This window comes from Melanotaenia boesemani, chromosome 20 (genome assembly GCF_017639745.1).
Source record: "Melanotaenia boesemani isolate fMelBoe1 chromosome 20, fMelBoe1.pri, whole genome shotgun sequence".
Taxonomy (NCBI): domain Eukaryota; kingdom Metazoa; phylum Chordata; class Actinopteri; order Atheriniformes; family Melanotaeniidae; genus Melanotaenia; species Melanotaenia boesemani.
In genome coordinates this window covers 2433796-2443488 of record NC_055701.1, presented here as the reverse complement: position 1 = coordinate 2443488, position 9693 = coordinate 2433796, and the positions used below count along the sequence as shown (strand labels likewise).

Genomic DNA, 9693 nt, shown 5'->3' with positions numbered 1-9693 from the left:
GACATTACTGGTGTCAGAAAGGCAGAATAGTGGCAGCAGGTGGCAGATGCTGCCATCGCAGTGTCAGTAGGGAAGACAGGCCAGAGGCATCGGAACATGTGGCTGGATCCATCTGGCATGCGGGAGATCGAAATTCGAATTCCACAGGGGTGAACAGCAACGCCTTCCAGTTGGGGCCTTAGGCAAGACGCTGCAGCCCACAGTAAATAGTTGGGGAAAAGCATCTGCTAAATGACAGTAAGGATGCCAGTAATTTAGTCTTTTGTTCTACTGTATAAAATAAATATGTACAGATACATCTGAGACTGGTAGAAGTTTATTTAGTGTTAAATAATATTTCTTTCTAGTTGCTGGGTGCTCCAGCCGGGTGAGCGGTGCTCCAGCTGGGTGGGCGGGGCTGCAGCTGTGGTTGGAGAGGGTGAGGCCAGAAACTCCACCCAGCACCACAACAGCCGTGTCCTCAAAGGAAGTCCTGCAGGTGCAGAGGGACATCATCACCACCATTAACCAGGTGAACAAGGAGCTGCAGGAAATGGAGAAGGTCTTGATGGAAATTGGGACAACAATTAAAGAAGGATTGTGTAAGAAAAAATAAACAAAGGAAATCCACCTCTTGTGTGTTTCATAAGCGTTGCATCACTTCTAGACCTCCAGTCTGTCCCACTCTGCTGGATCTCAAAATAAATGACCAAAGCTTCCTTTCCATATCTTCTTTTACTGACTGGTTCATGTTGGCAGCAGACTCTCCACCTCATCATTTCCTTCATTTTATTCTGGACCGTTGGTGTCGCAGTTTCCAGATTTGTTAGATTTGGTGTACGCCATGGTCAGAGTTTGCGTGGAGGGAGGAACATTCTCCCGCCAAGTTTGGTTTTATAAATCCCAAAACTGGACTATATTTGGTGTATGCCGGTTTTTGTAGTTACGCCAGCTCTATGCATGAGGACCCAGGTCTTGAATAACTTTACACATGAAGTCTTAGATTCAGCCCTCAGCTGCTCGTCTATATTTGTCTTGCTGTCCATCTTGTGAATGCTTTACATGTTTTCTTCCGTGTGAAGATGCAGTTCAGATGAAGCAGAGCAATAGGGCAAGAATAGCTGTGTGATGCTGTTTTTTCACTTTCTGTCCCCTGCATGCGTAACTCTCAGTCAGCTAAGTAGGGGTACTGGGCACTCAAGAGTTATAATAACAAGGACTAGGATGTGGAAGTAAAGTTCAGAGGTTTTACTTGTCTTCTTCATTCAGTGTTTTACTTTACAGTGCTATTCTACTATCTTGTGAACAAAAAGCAAACACAAGGAAATATTCTTTCAATGTACAACTAATCACAAACACCTTCTCACTTGCTTACTCACTGTTATTGTATGTGTCGCTGCTGGTGCAAAGACTCCTTACCAGACACAGTTAACTTTTTTGTGGGATCTTTATTCCTCAAGTGCCCAAAAGAAGTGAGAAAAAGAAATAAAATACACCACATAAGATGGGCAGTGTTAGAATTTGGAGTAAAAAGGGTTCTCCACTCTGGAATATATTATTCTCTAACAAAGGAGGTACACTCCGAAACATGAACAACTGAAACGGTCTCTGCACAAAGAAATAAACACGACTACATATCAGTATCCAGTACATGACACATAATGCTTTAACAGAAAATTAAATACAGCAGTGCATTTAGGATACTCACAATAAAATGTCCGTGTCAACCCACACATACAGGTTGCAGCAGTAAACAGGTTCATACAGTTCTATACAGCAAGAAAATAAACACCAAATAAACAACCGAACATGGTTTAGCGACAGAAAACAATGAAACATCCTTCCTAGATTAGCCTACAGCATGTAAAGGCTGCTAGCATATCGAGGTGGCCTACCATGCTTCATACCCGCTAATCCATAAACATCTGGTTGAACAATTTATCTGGAGACTCACATCCAACGCTACATCTCTGCATAGTGTTTACACGTAAATATCCCCATTATCATGTATCTAAAAACCCAGTATTAGGGACATATTTACCTTCTTGACCGAACTTCTAAAGCTTAGCTCCAGACATGTGCGTCTCCCGTAACCCAGAGCATTCTCTTTCTGGTTCTAACGTCTTCACTTCCTGCCTTGTTACGCACCCACTGGTTTAGACGTATAATGGTACACAGAGCCCCCCTGGTGCCCAACTTGTGACCCTCTTTTCCATCCGGCTAAATATGTGAAAGCAGAAAGTCACTATAAATCTCATCACATACCAAAAAAAGGCAAAATATGCATCAGTATCTATTTGCAAACTAGAAACATGGCAGATTTACTTACAAACAAAACTTCTTCAAGGCTCAACACAGGCGGATGACTAAAAGTTCTCCAGAGGCCCAAGTTGGGCCGCCCAACTGAAGCCTCCTGCTTTGCCAGACATTGGTTCAAAATGGCAGGTCTCACCTGAGACTAACCATGTGACCCAAACTGAGCAATAGAGAACCAGGAAAATTTAAATGAGCTGTCTGCTTTCTCCACACAGTCAACGGGTGGTGCTAAAACATTCTACACATACATGAAACATTACATACCCATTTCTAATCCTTTATTTATTCAACTTTCTTTTAACAATTTATTCATTTTAATTTATTTTCAGTGGGACATTTTAAGTGTTTACTGTGGTAATGCCTTCCTTTCCTTTGTACCCTTTCAAACAGATTTCCTCAATTCATCAGTGGACATTGGAGCAGAAAATGAAGCTCATCTTCAACAACTTCAAGATCACACAAAACACATATATGCTGCTCTTCGGGTATACCTTTATACCTGCCACTTCAGTCGCTAGGGGCAACACACCAGAGACCGCTGACCTCTCCCTAAGTGTAGCGTTAGATATGATTCTGTATAGTAATCTTCTTTGATTTGGACATAGCTTCTAAGTTTAGGTTTCCTGCAAATCTCCTCCTTCCATTTTTTCTTATGAAGATGAAATAACTTTTGTTTTACAGCATCTATCTTACACTGCAAGTTATTGCTAAAAATATAATATAAATCACAAGAGGAAAATATTGCAGAGATGTCATTTGACCATGGAAGGTTCTGGGCTCTGTCCCAGTTAAAGATTTTGTTGGTCAGCATTTCATCTGGCAACCGAACAAGTCGGTTCCAGAGCCGAACCATTTCACATCTTTGCTTTACAAGACAGGATTCCCATCCTGAGTCCCCATCTATATTGCTCTTTGCAGTGAATTTGTGAACTCCAATACAGCACCTCAAAGCTTGACTCTGACTTGTATTACTTTCTGGGGAGTCCTTAAAGCCCCATATTCCAGCAGCATGAAATAAAACTGAACCAAGCATGGAATCAAAAAGCTTAGAGAATACTGAAAAGCCAAGATCAGGACACCTTCTGATTTTATTTATGACTGACCCTAAAACCCTTCCCACTGGCTCCACCAGAGCTTTCTGTCCTTCATAGAAGCTCATATTTTCATCTAAAAGGAAACCAAGACATTTATCAGAGGAGGTAAGCATCAATGTGTCGATTCAAACAGAAATGTATGGCAGCTTTGCTGAACAAGGTTATTTCTAAAATGCATAATTTGTGTCTATTTACTATTAATAGCCAGTTGCCATTTACCACACCATGGACTCATAAAATTCTACATCCTCTGTAAACTGACATTCTCTGCAACCAACAAAATGTCATCAGCATATAACAAAAAACTCAAATTTAAGTCTTCTATATCTAAACCAAGCTTAGCCTGTTTGATTTCTTGGGCCACATCATTTACATAGAAAGCAAATAAAGTTGGGAAAAGAACATCTCCTTGTTTAACTCCAAATGAAGCAGGAAACCAAGCAGTTCTAAGATTATTTAACTGAATACAAGCAACGGGATCCTTGTACAGGGATCTAATAACACCGTAGAATTTACCTCCAATACCAGCATAGATCAAATCTTATTCCAACAGGTTTCTATTTATCCAATCAAAATCTTTTTTAAAGTCAACAAAACAGACGGAAGTCTTTTTACTCTCCTGTAACCTTCTCTCACAACGGAGGACAAACAATAAACATGGTCAATGCATGCCCAGTTTTCCCTGAAGCCATTTTGTTCATCCACCATCACACCTGGAGACTCTAAGAAATCATTTAAACTGTTGTTTAGAACCCCTGAGTATAATTTATAAATGATACTGAGAAGACTGATACCTCTGTAGTTTAAAGGAAATTGTGGGTCCGCGTTTGCAGATTTAGGAATTGGTTTAATTATTGATGCTTGTCCTCTTGTGAAGCGTTTCTTAATGTACCTACCTACCTTCTGTCGAAATTACATTCACACTGCTGAAATTTGTCTTTAAATCCCTTTTCTCATATTTTTCCTTATATTTAAGAAATGTTCTTTCTGCAGAACGCAACTGAGTCCATAATTCACTTAGCTCAGTGTTCCAGTATGGACACTTAATTCGAGGACATTTCCTAGAGGACATTTTTTTTAATTGTACCATATTTGTCCATCGTTTTATACAGCAGGTCACAGAGATGATCATAACTCTGGTCAACATTGCTTTGCTTATTCTGGCCATTTTCCAGCTCATGAAGAATCTAGAAGCACTTTTTGGCATATTTCAGAAGATAAAAAATTAACAGGGAAATTCCTCTTTTTTCTTTTACCCTTAAGTTCAATATATACCCTTTGAGGATTAATAAGATTCCCCGTTTGAAATGTTAAATACAATATTGAGTGGTCTGGCAATCTACAACGCACATCAGTCAACCTGAGAGCATCATGTCCAACCCTCCCTTCAAGATCCAGAGGAGTGTAAACCTTAAATTCAATACACATATTAATATTAACATGGGGTGTCATAATATAATCCACTACAGCCTTTCCCTTGACAGAAACAGAGGTAAAGTTATCATTTTACACATTTAATCTGCCAGTCAGCAAACAACATTTTGAATCCTTCAAAAAATCAACAAAAACTGCTCCATGACTATTCACACCTGTATCCAATATCACTCTAGGCATAATATCATCATCGTCAATATAATCTCTCAAATCGCAAAGCGACTGTTAAAGTCACCACTTATAGAGGTGGAATCTATGTCAGCAGAGTGAATCAGGGGTATTAAATGACTGAAGAAAAGATCAGCGTTTCGCCCCCATGTTGATATTTCTGGTGATAACAGGAAATTATAACAACAGAATAATGTGACAACCAACGCTCACACCGTACACACAGGTTTCCATTAAATGATTTATCTGCTGCTGGTCCATAACTGTCGATCTCATGTAGAGGTGTCCCTGAGCAAGGCACCAAACCCCAAACTGCTCCTGATGGGTCGTGGCTGAGCACCTTGCAGGGCAGCTTCTGCCATCAGTGTGTGAATGTGTGTGTGAATGTGATGTATAATGTAAGCGCTATGAATACAGACTATTTACCATAACTAAACCACCCAAATCCATCCAGTTAATTTACAGGCTAGATAATGAGTCTCATTCAAACAGATGGAATCGGGTTTAAGGAAGTAAAGCAAAACTTTTCTGAGTTCACAATTATTTACGGTCCATCCATTTATATTCCAGTGAACTAAATGAAACTGTTAATTGGCAGATTGGACATATTCACCTCAAAGCGGCTTTCCTCTGGCTCAGACTTCCATAGGTGTCCGCTTCACCAACCGACCACTTCTTGCCACATAAAAGTCCTTCCCAGCTGGTGTCTCTCTGAGGGTCCTGAAGTTAGAAACCAACTATTTTTCTGTATGTGATTTGGCAGATGAAACATAGATTCTGGTAATGATCGTGGCTCTTCAACTGTGATTTCATCCTGAGCACCACCACTTTCTCTTGCACCGATCTGAGCTCAACTTTTACGAGCCCCGGCTGGCGGCCTCTGGTGCAGATACGCTGCACTGCGACCAGGTCGGGTACTGGGTCACACTGATGTCCCTCATGAAAAGATCTTTCACCTTCGTCATCAGATTTTCATTTTCCAGGCGTGGTAACCCCACTGTGATGTCAGCAGTTTTCAACTCAGTTGCTTTCATTCTTGAGCTCAGGTTTCTTACCACCAGATCCAAACTACGGTTCATTTCGTTGATGGGTTTTTTCCAGTCCCCTTTTCATTGCATCTTGGTTCTCTGGCATTAAGTTTTCCAAAACACCAGCAGGCTGTAAGTTTAACTGTTCACCTGCTTCTCTAAACGAAAATCAATAATTGTCATTAAATAAATACGTCAATCATTGAAAAATTTACATTTTATTAATTTATTTTGTTATTATTTAATGGAATATTTATTCATTTCAGTATTCATGTATTGAATGAGTTATGAATAAAACGGCTCTCCATACAGCCTGACTATTTAATCACAAAAATATCATTTTCTTCCTGATCAATCAGACATTTAAATGAAAAACAGACTGAACCACATTCTGGATGATGAGCTTTAACGTGTTCACGTCATGGAAAAGAAAACTGAAAAATGTCTATTCATAGAAATTAAATCAGGATATGGTGGAAACCTTCCTCCTCTTTAGAGCCTCAAACTAACTAGTTTTACTAACAACCAGGTTAATACGGTGACTGTGGACGTCCACATCGTCCTCATCAGATTACACTCAGACATTCTGGTTGTTAGAAGAAAGAAAATGGAAAAAATGTCCCCTTTCTTAAATAATTGCCGTATCCATGATTGATCCAGTTTGGATCGATGCTGTTGGATCATTGATCACTGGACTGATGGATTTGGGCTTCTGTGCTCAGTGGTTTAGGTGTTTTTAGTTTTCAGAAGCTGATGTGAAAGAGTCGCCCAGAACTTCTAAACAAATGATTTATCTTCACTGCAGGCTGAACTGATCCAGGTCCTCTGAGCTCTTAGTTCTGGTCAGGTTCTGTCCAGACGCAGCCTTTCCCAGGGGTTTTAATGTTGTGGCTGGTCAGGAATAGTTTCTCTGTGATTTCCCTGCTGAAAGCAGCCTGGTCTGAAGCTCTGATGATAAAGACTCTCCAGCTGTGACTTTCATGGACTCCCCAGCTGTGAGTTTGACGAATAGCCTGTACTTACCTGTTCCTTCCAGGACCAAAGGACCATAATCAAGATAAATGTGTCTGGCTGGCTCAATTACACGGTATAGCTCGGGGCTCCTGAAGGACCTCATGTTTCAGCTCAATCAAATCAATACGTTATTTATTGTAGGCTACACCCCCACGATGCTGACACACTGAGAGGAGGGGGTTATGATTTTAGTTTCCCAATAATCACTAAGGGTCCAAAGAGCAAATGAGATGGTGTTCTGGCTAATAACATCATCCTAGACTGTTGCTTTCCATTGATGGACCTCAGTATACAGGAACAGGTGTGAGGAAATGTGGACCAGAGGTCTCTAACTTCAGTTTTATGAGGAGGAAGAAAAGAACGTGGAAAGCAGATTTTACAGGAGTAGGATTTCCGGAAGTCTTCCTGAGTCCATGCAATGGTTTCCAGTAGAGAATCATGTCTGCTTTTAATGCAGAAGATCACCAGCATCCAGCCTTGTCCCCTGCAAACAGAGATTCCTCCTGTTTCTCTGAATCTTCTGATGATATTCTACACTGTAGATGGTGGATTTTCAAAGTCGGAGGTTTTGTCTCAGATTGGTGAAGCTCTGTCCATCGTTCCATCTGAGAGACTCTGCCTCTCTGAAATGCTCCTTTTATATCCAGTCATGTTACTGACCTGATGCCAGTTAACCTGATTAGTCTCCAGTTTTTACTTTTCCAGTCTTTTGTTGCTCCTGTTCCAACTTTTTCCAGACATGTTGCTGCATCAGATTCCCTATCAGCTCATATTTTCCATCACATGGTAAAATGTCCCAGTTTCATCATCAGACATGTTGTTGATCTTCTACTGGGAATAAATATGATGGTTTTGTCTTTTGTTTATACACAGCATCCCAAATTTTTTTGAATCGGGGTTTTACATAGAAACAGGATTTCTCTGAATTTAAACCAGAACATTCATTCTTTTTTTCTTTTTTTTAACCTTGTCCTGTCCAGCATCCTAACATACAGAACGGTGGTCTGTGTGCCATATTTTGCTTGACAGATTTGCTCTACTAAGGGAGACATGTTATATGGTTGCCCTTGATATTTTTTATTATTTTTATTGTAATCTTATTTTCCTTAGTCTTTATATGTCAGTGCCAAACCTGACAGGGAGATAGAGGAAGAGGGAAAAAGTTGAGAAAAGGACAGGATTAAAATGTGGAAATAACAGTTGTCTAGGCTTCCTAAAACACACCACAAAAAACAATATAAACTACAACAGTACTACATGATACATAAAGAAAATAGGATAATGATGATATGAAAAATTACAGTAGTCATCAAAAATTACTGCAGAGAATTGTACCAACACACAAACATCAGCAACATCTCCCTCCCCAGGACCACCCAAGGGCAGAAGGGCAAAGACCCAGCCCGGCAGAGCCCAGTGCATCAGCACCCCGAACACCCACCCACCGCCGGCAGCCCACGGCACCACACCAGGGTTCCAGAGGGCCCCAGGTTGCACATACATATCCTGGTTGGGCCCAAGGCACAGCGCCCCCCTCCACGCCGAAGGAGCCCCCGGCGGGAGGGGAGAGAGCGAGAAAGAATGGGGACTCCACCCCCCATTAGCCCCCCACTGCCCACCAGGACCTCCGCCGGCCCCTTTCACCTACCACTCCCTTCGTCCCTACGGACACATCGTAATCCCAAGATTACCTGCCCGGCATCGGATCAGCCCGACCCCGATGGCACGCCCAGGGCAATTAAAGGGCAATTTAAAGTAATTTTGGGGTACAGAGGTCCATAAAATCTGCTACCATTGGAGGAAGTTCCAGGTCTGTTCGGTGAAGGGAGAATTTTGTGTGTATTATTGTTTTGAGTTGTTGATATTCTAAGAATCTGTTGCTGTTAATCCCGTATTGTGATGAGAGTGTATTAAAAGATAAAATGTTTCTGTTATGGATAATATGTTTAAAGTATTTAATTCCTTTGTTAATCCACTGGTTAAAATTTAGCATATTTTTGTTTAGTAGAATATCGGGATTTTTCCAGATGGGTTTGAGTTTACATGGGATTATTGAGGAGTTTTTTTTTTTAAGAAATTCCCACCATTCAAACTTTTTCCAGACATGTTGCTGCATCAGATTCACTATTAGCTCATATTTTCCATCACATGGTAAAATGTCCCAGTTTCATCATCAGACATGTTGTTGATCTTCTACTGGGAATAAATTTGATGGTTTTGTCTTTTGTTTAAATTTTACACAGCAGCCCAACTTTTTTTGTATTGGGGTTTTACATATTAACAGGATTTCTCTGAATATAAACTAGAACCTTCATTCTTTATTACTGTTATTTTCTAGAATTTGTGCCAAAATGTTCTTATCGAAGAGGGAATATGTGAACGCTCCACACCCTGGTATCAGAGGGAGCAGCTCCACAGAGCTGATTACATGACTGCACTTTATTTCTCAGCATGAGTCAGCTAAATTTAAGTTCTTGATAAGCAACAACTCAGTTTTTATCCTGAAAAGAGTCTGTTTAAACCAGCTCAAAGTTCAGCTGGATGGAGTTTGGACCCAGCCTGACTTTACCCCCGCTGCACCTTCTGTTTACCCGACTCTGGTATTCAGGTCGACCGTGGAGAGGCTCAGTTTCTGTCTGTGAGAAACAATAAACACAGGC

General features: G+C 40.8%; 1 long non-coding RNA gene across 1 annotated transcript; it reads right to left on the bottom strand.

The window, feature by feature from the left end:
- Positions 1-1682: 1682 nt before the first annotated feature.
- Positions 1683-2416, bottom strand: LOC121631221. Its single transcript, XR_006008706.1, has 3 exons — positions 2309-2416; positions 2021-2199; positions 1683-1748 (listed from the first exon to the last, which is right to left on the bottom strand). It is a non-coding gene; the product is annotated as an uncharacterized LOC121631221 (long non-coding RNA).
- Positions 2417-9693: the final 7277 nt, after the last annotated feature.